The sequence below is a fragment of the Triturus cristatus genome, chromosome 3_1, assembly GCF_964204655.1.
Source record: "Triturus cristatus chromosome 3_1, aTriCri1.1, whole genome shotgun sequence".
Classification (NCBI taxonomy): Eukaryota; Metazoa; Chordata; class Amphibia; order Caudata; family Salamandridae; genus Triturus; species Triturus cristatus.
The window spans coordinates 276298347-276311941 of record NC_140583.1 but is presented as its reverse complement, the minus strand read 5'-3'; the positions used below and the strand labels follow the sequence as shown (position 1 = coordinate 276311941).

At 48.6% G+C, this 13595-nt stretch overlaps 1 long non-coding RNA gene across 1 annotated transcript in view; it reads right to left on the bottom strand.

The window, feature by feature from the left end:
- The window catches only part of LOC146860098 (uncharacterized), a 107388-nt gene that overhangs the window by 44734 nt on the left and 49059 nt on the right, over nucleotides 1-13595 (bottom strand). Inside the window, exons 2-3 of the long non-coding RNA XR_014979094.1 lie at nucleotides 7857-7932; nucleotides 6159-6234 (exon numbers count right to left, since the gene is read on the bottom strand). This is a non-coding gene — a long non-coding RNA (uncharacterized LOC146860098). The remainder of the gene's footprint in view (nucleotides 1-6158; nucleotides 6235-7856; nucleotides 7933-13595) is intronic.

Sequence of the window (13595 nt, the reverse complement as noted above, 5' to 3'; positions counted from 1 at the left end):
GGTGATGATGTAGTCAGACGCAGATGGGACACAGTCAGGGCTCCCCAAGGTACTTGTTTGTTCGCAATATCATGTAGTTGTCCCTAAGTGGTACCTTTCGGTGATTGAGACATGCGCATGTGTGTGTGACTGATCCCACTCGTCAGGTTCAGGGCTGCAATGTTGGCAGGTGTCAGCATGTGTGCCTTGTGGTTCTCCTTGGCTTGTGCATTGTCCTTCGACTGTGGCAGGGATTCCGAAGATTACGGGAGCTTTGACGTCATGGCCATGTACCGCATACTGTGCAGTATGTCTGTCATTCACCAGGGTTGTAGACTGTCCTTGTGTGATGAGCCTGTGCACCTTAGTTCCTCCCAACATTACTGTGTTTGACATGGGTGCATGTGCAATATCACCTGTCCATGTGGGCTTTACCGATGCACATTGGTGCAGTTCAGGGTGTGTGGTGTTGAGGGTGGACAGATGTGAATGTTTGCATGGATCGGACCCTACAACCCGTTTGTCCATGGATGACGGGCCATGCTGAATGATTTGTGTTTGTGTAGGTGTGATGGACGTTTGTGGCACAGGACACATGTCTGGGTTTCACAGTTTGTACGAAATCTACCTTTGTCATCACAGTGGACGTACCATGCATGCTTGTGTCACCCCCAATGTATGGTCCCTGGGGGTAGTGCTGTTGTGTGTCAGTCTCTTGCTGCTTTAGCTGCTGTTCATTCCACCTTGTGTCACATGTGTCTGTTATGCTCCCTCTCATCTCACAATGCCTGATTGCCCACTAAGGGGGGCCCAATGATGGGTTACTTTTGTATGGCACTGTGTCCACATCTGTGTCACTGTGGTTCAGCCCCCCTCATGTGTTGTGTAGTTGCCTGGGGATACTGAGACACACACACACATGTTGTGTCAGATGCGCAGTGTGAGGTTGCCTGTTTGTGTTTGTGCATCTGCACCAGTGCATTGGTATTGCTGTTGTGGGCCATTGTCTGGATGTTGTTTGGGTGATTTTCCCTGCTGTCCCTGTGAGTCATATCACATCATTCTGCACATTCTTCCTGGTTGTTTGGTCCCATTGCTGCCATGGAATGGGAGTTTGTGACCTGACACCTACAGTGTACACAGGATGTTTTGATTTGTGTGTCTATTTTCGAGATGTGTGTATGCTTTGTGATGGTCACTTCTGCTTTTGTGTCATTGTACACTGTATGCAATGTCAGCCCCCATAGGAGGTGCTTGTCTGCACATGGCTGAGAGTATGCTAGATTTTCACAGCACTGTTAGCCTCACCACATCTCTGTGGGTATGGGACACAACCACTACTTTGTCACAAAAGTGTTTCATGTGTTGGGACCATGAATCATACATGCTGTTTGGCATTTGAAGCTTTGACTATGATGACACTTACCTTTTGGTCACTGTGATGAGGGGGGTTTTAGACCCCATCACCACAATGCTCAACATTTGCTGCAGTTTGGAACCCCACACTTAACTTTTGTTCTACACAATGAGGGGGTGTTAGTGCACATTGACACAGTGCCACTGTGATGCTTGCCTTGTGTAGGCCACACTCAGTTTTTGGTCACACATGTGATGGTAGTTACATTGTATGTTCGAAGTCATATTCACTGTTGTGGCCATTAGTCACAGACTACACACTGTTGTCATGATGTTAGGGGGGATGTATTTTGCTGACATACCTATTGTTGGTGTATGATGGATGTGTGGCGCATCACCCATCATATGGATGGGGGTGGCAGGAGTGCTGGCCAACATAATCCCTATGTGTGGGGGTGGCAGGAGTACTGGGCAACATAACCCAAAGGAGTGGGGGTGGCAGGAGTGTTGGGCAACCTGACCCCTATGTGTGGGGGTGGCAGGAGTGCTGGGCAACATAACCCCTATGAGTGGGGGTGGAAGGAGTGATGGGCAACATAACCCCTATGTGTGGGGGTAGCAGGAGTGCTGGGCAACATAACCGCTATGTGTACGGGTGGCAGGTGTGATGGGTAACATAACCCCTATGTGTGGGGGTAGCAGGAGTGATGGGCAACATAACCCCTATGAGTGGGGGTGGCAGGGGTGATGGGCAACAGGTCCCCAATGAGTGAGGGTGGCAAGAGTGATGGGCAACATAGTCCCTATGAGTGTGGGAGGCATAAGTGATGGGCAACAGGTCCCCTATGAGTGGTAGCGGCAGGAGTGATGGGCAACATTACCCCTGTGTGTGGGGGTGGCAGGAGTGCTGGGCAACATAATCCCTATGTGTGGGGGTAGCAGGAGTGCTGGACAACATAACCCCTATGAGTGGGGTTGGCAGGAGTGATGGGCAACAGGTCCCCTATGAGTGGGGGTGGCAGGCGTGATGGGGCAACAGGTCCCCTATGAGTGGGGGTGGCAGGAGTGATGGGCAACATAGTCCCTATGTGTGAGGATGGCAGGAGTGATGAGCAACATAACCCCTATGAGTAGGGATGGCAGTAGTGATGGGAAACTGGTCCCCTATGAGTGGGGGTGGACGTAGTGATGGGCAACATAACCCCTATGTGTGGGGGTGGCAGGAGTGATGGGCAACATAGTCCCTATGGGTGGGGGTGGCAGGAGTGATGGGCAACATAGTCCCTATGGGTGGGGGTGGCACGAGTGATGGTCAACAGGTCCCCTATGAGTGGGGGTGGCAGGAGTGATGGGCAACAGGTCCCCTATGAGTGGGGGTGGCAGGCGTGATGGGGCAACAGGTCCCCTATGAGTGGGGGTGGCAGGAGTGATGGGCAACATAGTCCCTATGTGTGGGGATGGCAGGAGTGATGAGCAACATAACCCCTATGAGTAGGGATGGCAGTAGTGATGGGAAACTGGTCCCCTATGAGTGGGGGTGGACGTAGTGATGGGCAACATAACCCCTATGTGTGGGGGTGGCAGGAGTGATGGGCAACATAGTCCCTATGGGTGGGGGTGGCAGGAGTGATGGGCAACATAGTCCCTATGGGTGGGGGTGGCACGAGTGATGGTCAACAGGTCCCCTATGAGTGGGGGTGGCAGGAGTGATGGGCAACATAACACCTATGAGTGGGGGTGGCAGTAAGGACGGGCAACAGGTCCCCTATGTGTGGGGGTGGCAGGAGTGCTGGGCAACATAACCCCTATGAGTGGGGGTGGCAGGAGTGATGGGCAACATAGTCCCTATGGGTTGGGGTGGCAGGAGTGATGGGCAACAGGTCTCCTATGAGTGGGGATGGCAGGAGTGATGGGCAACAGGTCCCCTATGAGTGGGAGTGGCAGTAGTGGTGGGCAACAGGTCACCTATGAGTGGGACTGGTAGTGGTGATGGCCATGCAACCCCTATGGTGGCCTGTTGCTAGTGGACAGGATATGGATCCTCTGGGTGTGTGTGACATTTGGCGGGTACGTGTCATTTGTTTGTGTGGTGGGTGTCTGACTTACCGTCTACGCCGTCCGCGTCTGTTCCTGATCCGGTCATAGATGTACAGTACTGGTATGACCTGCGTGATGGGATTCATGATGTGTTCATCTCGTACACGCTGCTTGTTGCTCCATCTCGTACCCGTTGCTAGCTGATCCGTCTCGTAGCCATGGATTGTGTTCTGGCGCGAATCGTACCTAATATGCAGCTTCCCCGGATACTGTGACATGCTGTACGTGGCGACCAGTCCGGCGCGTATAATTTGCGCATCGTACTTGTCCGGCCGGAAACTGCTGTGGATATTGCTTCCAGGCGACTCGGTTCGGCAATCGGAGGTACGGCTCGTACGGAAAATGAAGCTTAAATCACAGCCTACGTGTCGGTCAGATTTGTGTCAGTTATGCGCATCGTATTTCATTGCCCGGACGCACCGGCTCCTGTAACGTGTCGGTCGCAAGGTAAGGCTACAAACAGCTCTCGGAGAGCAGTGCGACCAGGATCAGAATCGACCCCTTGATCCGGGTCGAAAAGCTCTCCAACCAAGCCGGATCCAGAGTGTTTTCAGAATGAGCCGGACCCCTGCAGTCCGACCGAGAGAATACGATGCGGCCGCATGCTGCTGGACTCGGTTCGGTCAGGCTCCCATAGAAGTCAATGGGAGCCGGTTGTACGACGCGTACATGGGCTCCCATTGACTGAATAGGTACGTCTCGCACAAGAGCCCCCCCTACAGTGGGTACGTGTCAGTGCCATCCGCACCGTACATGCCTGTGCTGGGGAGACCCTTGGGTCTTCCCCTGTGTCGGAGTCGTAAGGCTGCGTGCGATGAGGGTCCGACGCGGACCCCCAAAGGCAGTTTCCCCGACGTTATGCGAGCCGGAAACTTCGGCTCGATCCGGCTGTCCGACACGTACATCGTACTCGCTCGGTCGTGAAATGTTTCCGTATGAGTCGGCTGGAGCGGCTCAGATCCGGAAACGGTTCGGTCGGAACACACGTGTACACTCGCATCGTCCTTGCTCGCTCGTACAGGTGTCCGAGTCGGTCGTGAAACACGCCTCCGACTTGTACCTTTTTCCCGCTGGATCGCATTCGGAAGCCCTTCCGAGCGAGATCGGAATCCACCCCTTAGGGGCTGATTCCGATGTTGGACGGACCTGAGTCCGTCCAACATCGGTCAGGAACCGTGACCGACCGACCTACTGTCATCGGTTAAGGCCCTGCAAGTATGATCTGACCGAACCCTGTTCGGTCACACTCGTATGTTACACAATGGGAGCATGCATTCCGGGTGGAATGCATGCCCGCATTGTGAAATGGAGGGGTGCAGTTCATCCCTGCAACCTGTGGCTGGCACCCTAAGGTGCCTACCACTGGGTGCAGGGATCAACAGAGGGGCGCCATAGGTGCCCCCAGGACGCCATTCGGCGGCCTCGCACCCATGGGAACCCTACTGAGGGCCCGCCAAAGACAGTTTCCGACTGCCTTTTCGTGCCGGAAACACCGGTACAAAAAGGCAGTGAAAAACTGCTATCGTACTCCCTCGGTCATAAAGAGGCAGCCGGGGGAGTAATGAAGGATATCCCGACGGTGGACAGGCTCTCCTAGCCCGTCGTAAGCCATCCGGAAATCCGAGTCAGATTCCTTTCAATCTGAGCCCATTGGAATGGCTCGGTCGGAAAGAAATACGGCCAGCATGTTCCGCTGCGGGCAGAAGGGCTCCGAACATCGTTCGGAGCCCTTCAGTCCGAAATCAGAATCGGGCCCTTAGCGTTGACCTTTGCAGGTGTATCCATAGACATTGGTTGAAATGGTAATAGCAACGCTGGATTGCTGTATGTGGGTAGCATTTAAGTATAGAATTAATCATGGATTGTTCAAAATCTATAACTATTTTCTGAGGAAAATAATTATTTGTTTCTTGTTTTATTTTGTTTAGAATTTCAAGGTAGGTAGAATGTTGTTTATTGGGGAGTAGGGTATAAATAAAGGGAATATTAGTATTTTGAAACAGACCATCGACTGTGTACAACTGATAAAATGGTTTGGGACAAATTTTTAAAGTCCCATCCATTATCCATGTGTCGCATTGTTGTAATTTGAGTAAATTGTTTGCAGTAGCAAACATAATGATTCTGTTATCTTTGCATTTATTATCAAGTAGTATAAATGGTTCATTATTGTGTGTTATACTTAGTTCAGGGGGAATCTCTATCTCTTGAAAGGTTTTAGGGGCATGTGTGGTAGTTGTAGTGGCTTTCATTTGTCTAGCTATTGTTCTTTTTAATGCATCAATAGAGGGTAATTGGCTAGATGCATGTTGGGGTACTGTTAGTAACTGTTGTTTTAGTATGTCTGTGGTAGGGGAACCTGTACTAGTGCTAGCTTGTTTTATTGATTCAAGAGCCTCCCTTACTTTAATCTCAGTTACATTTGGGGGGTGGTTATGTTCTTTTACAGATACAACAGTGGTTTCCTGTATTATAGCTCTTCCATTACATTTGTTCAAATAATATTCGCTGCATTTCCAAAAGACGTTTAAACCAGTTTGTTTTTCTTGTGTTTGTACATAACCCATGTAACATAATAACATCTTCGCTTTTTGAGACATAATAAATTGTGCGCCTTCAGTCATGGTGTTGCTTTTAGTGCTAAGGAAAATATATATAAAAATTAATTAAAATAATACAGTATAGTTTTTAAGTAAATAAATATACATTGCTTTGGATATACTTACAATGTTGCCGTTGATGTAAATAAAAATGCTGCTGCAATTTTTTCAAGCTTGTATTTTCGATTTGTTGAAGATACTTCTGTTGGGAAGAAAAAATATAATTTTAATATTTTTGTTTTATTGTGTTGTAGGTGGTTGAGACATTGCGAAAAGTGGGTCTTTGGGTAGGTATTTTAGGGAGTGGTTTAATACAAAAATATCATGGGGCATATTTACAATAACTGGCGCATCCCTGCATATCAGCAGGGATGAGCCAGTTATTGTGCGCCACAGCTCCGCCACCATGGATGCGCCGCATTTACAATGCGGCGCACCATGGGGCAAAAACAGCACAGATGCGTGACGCATCTGTGCCGTAAAAGTGGCGCATTGCTGAAGTTGCGTCGCAAGCGCGACGCAGCTCCAGCAATGCTCTGGGGGCCCTATCTTGCTAATGCTGTGTCAATCCCTACGCCTGCTTCAAGCAGGCGCAGGGTTTTGACGCAGCATGGGTCTAAAAGTGAGTGAAATCTTGTAGATTTCACTCAGCCACTTTTAGGAGGCGTTCTTGCGCCGGAACAACCTCCCCTGCGCAGGAACGCCTACATGTGGCGCAGGGCTTTACAACGTGACGCATCTCCCAGATGCGTCACGTTGTAAGTACCCCGCACCATGGTGCAGGATTTGCGCCGCCACTGCGTCACAAAAGTGATGCAACAGCGGCGTAAATGAGCCTCATGGGCTTGTAAATCTGCCTCCATATACTTACTTTCTTAGTAACTTTATTGTTGACCCTATTGAAGCCTTTTTTGGCTGCTTTAAAAGATACCTGTAGAGGAGACATAAGTTTAAGAGAGACATATTAGTGAATTATGTTTTATATATATTTTTGGGTGAAGACTACATGTTGTGTTTTATACTAAATACAGTTTTACTTACTTAGGGGCATATTATCAAGCCAGGCAATAAAATCGCCACTTTAGCGGCAGAAAACTGCAGCAAAAACGGCAATAATGGGCTTGATAATATGCTCTATGGAATTCCAATTGAAGCCCATGTTAGATGTGAAGGACATCTAACCTGTGCTTCAATTGGAAGTCCATAGAGCATATTATCAAGCCCATTATCGCCGTTTTAGCAGCAGTTTTCTGCCGCTAAAGCGGCAATAATTTTATCGCCTGGCTTGATAATATGCCCCTAGGTGCAGTTCCAAAGCTTTTTTCTGTAATGTAAATCTGCGTTCTGTAAGTAATCCAGCAGAGTCTCCCCTTCTTTTTCTTGTAGGTTGTGAAGTGTAAATTAAATATACATTTTGGTTGGTTATATAGTGTTGATTTAATTGATAGTTTTATGTTATTGGTGTATTTTATTAGTGTGAGGTTTTCATTCGTGTTTGTTAATTTTTATTTTTATTTTGGCAGTTGGTTTCCCTATATGGCAAACGCTGATTAAGAAGTTCTTAGTGCTAAACTTTTTTTCACTGATTTCGTTAATTAAGTATGTTTTACATGGGGGAGCTAGAGGGCGCCAGGCAAGATGGCCGTGCATTAGTGCAGCTCTGTCGACCGGAGTGACCATCTTCCCTTTTTGAGACATAATAAATTGTGCGCCTTCAGTCATGGTGTTGCTTTTAGTGCTAAGGAAAATATATATAAAAATTAATTAAAATAATACAGTATAGTTTTTAAGTAAATAAATATACATTGCTTTGGATATACTTACAATGTTGCCGTTGATGTAAATAAAAATGCTGCTGCAATTTTTTCAAGCTTGTATTTTCGATTTGTTGAAGATACTTCTGTTGGGAAGAAAAAATATAATTTTAATATTTTTGTTTTATTGTGTTGTAGGTGGTTGAGACATTGCGAAAAGTGGGTCTTTGGGTAGGTATTTTAGGGAGTGGTTTAATACAAAAATATCATGGGGCATATTTACAATAACTGGCGCATCCCTGCATATCAGCAGGGATGAGCCAGTTATTGTGCGCCACAGCTCCGCCACCATGGATGCGCCGCATTTACAATGCGGCGCACCATGGGGCAAAAACAGCACAGATGCGTGACGCATCTGTGCCGTAAAAGTGGCGCATTGCTGAAGTTGCGTCGCAAGCGCGACGCAGCTCCAGCAATGCTCTGGGGGGCCCTATCTTGCTAATGCTGTGTCAATCCCTACGCCTGCTTCAAGCAGGCGCAGGGTTTTGACGCAGCATGGGTCTAAAAGTGAGTGAAATCTTGTAGATTTCACTCAGCCACTTTTAGGAGGCGTTCTTGCGCCGGAACAACCTCCCCTGCGCAGGAACGCTTACATGTGGCGCAGGGCTTTACAACGTGACGCATCTCCCAGATGCGTCACGTTGTAAGTACCCCGCACCATGGTGCAGGATTTGCGCCGCCGCTGCGTCACAAAAGTGACGCAACAGCGGCGTAAATGAGCCTCAAGGGGCTTGTAAATCTGCCTCCATATACTTACTTTCTTAGTAACTTTATTGTTGACCCTATTGAAGCCTTTTTTGGCTGCTTTAAAAGATACCTGTAGAGGAGACATAAGTTTAAGAGAGACATATTAGTGAATTATGTTTTATATATATTTTTGGGTGAAGACTACATGTTGTGTTTTATACTAAATACAGTTTTACTTACTTAGGGGCATATTATCAAGCCAGGCAATAAAATTGTCGCCACTTTAGCGGCAGAAAACTGCAGCAAAAATGGCGATAATGGGCTTGATAATATGCTCTATGGAATTCCAATTGAAGCCCATGTTAGATGTGAAGGACATCTAACCTGTGCTTCAATTGGAAGTCCATAGAGCATATTATCAAGCCCATTATCGCCGTTTTAGCAGCAGTTTTCTGCCGCTAAAGCGGCAATAATTTTATCGCCTGGCTTGATAATATGCCCCTAGGTGCAGTTCCAAAGCTTTTTTCTGTAATGTAAATCTGCGTTCTGTAAGTAATCCAGCAGAGTCTCCCCTTCTTTTTCTTGTAGGTTGTGAAGTGTAAATTAAATATACATTTTGGTTGGTTATATAGTGTTGATTTAATTGATAGTTTTATGTTATTGGTGTATTTTATTAGTGTGAGGTTTTCATTCGTGTTTGTTAATTTTTATTTTTATTTTGGCAGTTGGTTTCCCTATATGGCAAACGCTGATTAAGAAGTTCTTAGTGCTAAACTTTTTTTCACTGATTTCGTTAATTAAGTATGTTTTACATGGGGGAGCTAGAGGGCGCCAGGCAAGATGGCCGTGCATTAGTGCAGCTCTGTCGACCGGAGTGACCATCCTCTCAATATCCTGCAGTTCCAACCCATAAATAATACGTCGCCGGCAGACTCACGAGTGAGCAACGTCCCTGATCACTTTTTGGCAAACAAGAACTGATATTGAAGGCGGTGCCGGGGGTTAATGAGACATCTCTCCCAACGGGCCCGGCTTCACAAAATGGCGGCTTACCCTGAATATTGATCTCTGAGGAGAGTCTGTACACTTCAGAGATACTAAGGCTGCTGTGCGGAAAGGAGAGGTGAGCGCCCAACTGGTGATCACTGGGGACTGCGGGCTGCCGGTGTGTACATACAGCGGATACAAGCTAAAACTCCGCTACTGACCAACGTAGACTGAAGATTCCTGGAGGCCCCTGGGTGGCGGGCCGCGCAGGCGCTCCCGCAACGCTCGGGCTTTGAGCAGCTACATCCGACATCACTGCCGCGGTATCAACATAGACACCCGGATTCTATTGCTAGAGGGAGCCAGTGCGACGGTGAGTGCAGCGGGCGGGCCGGTGCTGAGGCCTGCGGTGCCCTGGGAATCCTGCAGCTCGAGTGGAGGGGGAGGTGTCGTACCCCACCGTAGTGCCTGCGGGGTGCTGCGGAGGCATTTACGATCGCCCAGTGCAGCGTGCCGGGCGATCCATGCCCTGATCTGCAGCTGCTGGACCCAGACCGGGTGAAGGCGAATACCTGAAGGTGAGGCCGACCACATAGAGTACCAGGCCACATGCGCTGTGCTGAGGAGAGGCCCTAACGAAATACGAATCGGTGTCTAGTGGCGATGCTGAAACGGTGAAGGGCCCAAAAAACCGATAGAACTATCTACACACTGTTGTGTGGCATGTCGCCTCCTTTTCACGATTGCAGCGCTGGTGTGATGGTGAGAGATAGCAACTGGTGAAATTTATGATCTGCCTGCTGGAGGGCTCAACCTCATTATCGTAGTGGTGATCTCTGCTTCATCTCTGTGGTTGGACAACACACTGGGCTGTATTGCTGCGAGTGGCACTCCCCTCACAGTGCTGCGGGGATACCTGTCATGAATCGCGATCTCTGTACTCACCTACATGTGAGAAATTGAAAGGACACACAGGCCCAGGACACAAGATGGGGAAAACGGACCGAGGACAGCCCTGGCTCATGTTCGAGCATGCCACCTCGGACTCTGAGCTAGACAACCCTACAGATAGACTGGCTGCAATTGAGAAAACAATCAGCGCGGTCCAAAGCAGTCTCCAGCGCATCGATGGTAAGATCGATAACCTCAACCTGAGAATGGACCATATGTCTACTAAACTGGACAAACACGCTCTACGACTCAGCAAAGCAGAAACGTGTATTTCGGAAACCAATGATGGCCTACTACAAGTGATCACAAAGATATCGAACATTGAGGTAATACAGGCCAAGAATGAAGATCTCGAGGCCCGCTCGAGGCGTAACAATGTGTGCATAACAGGACTGCCAGAATCCACGAACACGGGCCGACTCGAGACATATATAGAAACCTTGCTGAAGATGATCTTCAGGGCAGAAAACCTGTCCACTGTGCTGATTGTGGAACGTGCCCACTGCTCCCTGGCTGCTAGACCACCTCCTGGGCTGCCGCCGTGCCCTATAATTGCGCGTCTACTCAACTATAGAGACCGGGATGCAATACTTTGCATGGCCAGAGACAAAGGATCGATTACTCAGGAGGGCAACAACCTGGCCTTCTATCCAGATTTCAGCACGATGGTGCAAGCAGTGCGAAAATCATTTCAACCAACAGAAAAAGTACTAATGTCTGAGAAAGTTCCTTATGCAATGTTATATCCTTCCTTCCTGAGTGTCGAAATTAATGACAGATCGAGACTCTTCACTATGCCTAAAGATGCAATGGACTATGCAAAATCACTAAAACGAAAAGCCAAGACTTCTCCCAACCTGGAGGAAGATGACAATGATGCAGGCTCACGGAGCACGGCGGAATGACGCTAAGGACCAACGTAAAGGGCACTGACTTTTCCTGCGGCAAGCGATCCTGTCTGCTGGGGCCCGGTGCACAACCAACATCGTCTGGGCGACCTACACTTGGACTTGGCAGATAAGATATAACTGTTATCAAAATAGCTCATAACTGTTCATATTGTTAGCTAGGTTTTGTTATGCTTTGTTTACTGAACAGAGTTGGAAGTAGCAATACTTTACTCCAATCACCTCCCCTTATATCTGAGAGTGACACGGTGCTTCTGCGTCCCCCCCCCCCCCGAGGGTGTTCCCCCCCTGAAGCTATAGGATCCCTTCTTTTTTTTAAAGTAATGTTTGGGGAGGTTCAGGATGGCTTTGGCAGGTTGGGGTTGCTGAAGTGGGTGGGGGGTTTGAGTGGGAGGAGGGCTAGGGGAAATGGGTTGGTATGGCTAAAAAGTACTGAACAAGTCAATTGCATGCTATACAGAGATACAGTGAGACTGCATTGTGATGTTTATAATATGCTACACTCCCAAGGCCATGATGGCTCATGAAAACATTGTTTGTTTGACATGGAATGTGCGTGGGCTCAACACCCCAAAAAAGATAAGTCAGACACTAGCCTACCTGGATCGCCATAAGGTCAATATTGCATTTCTTCAGGAAACGCAGCTCACACGCTCCACAGCGGCACACTTGGAGACCAGATGGGCGGGATCTAGGTAGGCCTCTTCATACTCCTCGTATGCTCCAGGAGTTCTTACCCTAATAAAGAGGAATCTACCCTTCACTATGATACACAGTTGCACAGACGATGCTGGACGATACGCCATAACTCATGGCAAGCTTGCGGGGTCCCTTATTACACTGTTAAATGTGTATGGCCCCAATGTAGATGACCCAGAGTATTACGAGAACATATTTTACACATTGCGGGAATGGCTGGAGGCTATTATACTGTGGGGGGGGGGGCCTGAATACCCATTTAGATCCACTGAAAGACAAGTCGAGCGGAATAGCGGGACACTCTCCAAAAGCTGCGGAGGTCATTAACGCAGGAATGTTGGAGTTCACACTCTCGGACGTGTGGCGCCTGCGTAATCCGCTCACAACGGCGGGCACACATGTCTCTGCCGCCCATGCTAGCTGGTCCCGACTGGACTATTGGTTAATGAGTAATACCAGCACCACCTGGGTGACGGACATAGAGGCACTCCACAGGAGACTGTCAGACCACAGCCCTGTCAGACCTGTACTCCACATCCCACAAACCTTTTCACGCCAATTCACATGGGGTTTTCATAGCGAGGCATTACTTGATCCTCTCTTTACACAAACCATACGAGGGGCAATAACGCAATATTTTGAGATCAATAAGGGCACGGTGTCTAGTATGGCTTCCCTATGGGACGCCTTTAAACAACGATTCAGGGAGTGTGCATTGGCACGACCGCAGGCATCCTAAAAGATATTCTGGGACAGGTGTCCCAGACTGAGCACACCCTACAGGACCTTGAGAGGGAATATGAGCGATCCCCTAATCCACCACTTCTCGCCCAAATAAAAGAACACATCACCAAATACAATTCATTAGCGGAAGATGAAGTCCGTTTTTATCCAAACGCCACACTGGCAGCGCGTACAGAGAAGGGGGGAGACCGGACCATACCCTAGCTATGAATATCAAGGCTAGAGAAGACGCACACACCATTACTAACATAACAGACGATGCCAGGACGGACCATTACTCAGCTGGAGACATAGTAGGTCAATTCAAGGCAGCATACGTGGCCGTGTATGCATCAAAAACCAGTGCACCGCCCAAAGAACTTGACGCTTATCTGTCTGACATTGCCTTGGCATGGCTGTCTTGTCGGATGCCCCCAGGGAATACCTATGCCAACCGATAACAGAAGACGATATCAAACTGGCGATCAAATCCCTGCCGAATAAGAAAGCTCCGGGCCCTGACGGCCTTACCTGCAAATTTTACAAAGAATTCGCAGAGGAGCTGACACTCTAGCTCCTTGAAATGTACGCAGAGGCCTATGAAGTCGGCACTCTCCCTGCAACCCCCTGCGTGAAGCTCTTATCTTTGCCTTACATAAAAAAGACAAACCACCCAACCGGTGCGATTCCTATTGCCCACTTTCACTCATAAATATTGACACGAAGCTGCTGGCGAAAATTTTGGCGACCAGACTAACGCCACTGATGTCCCTTCCGGTGTTCCCCGACTAGTC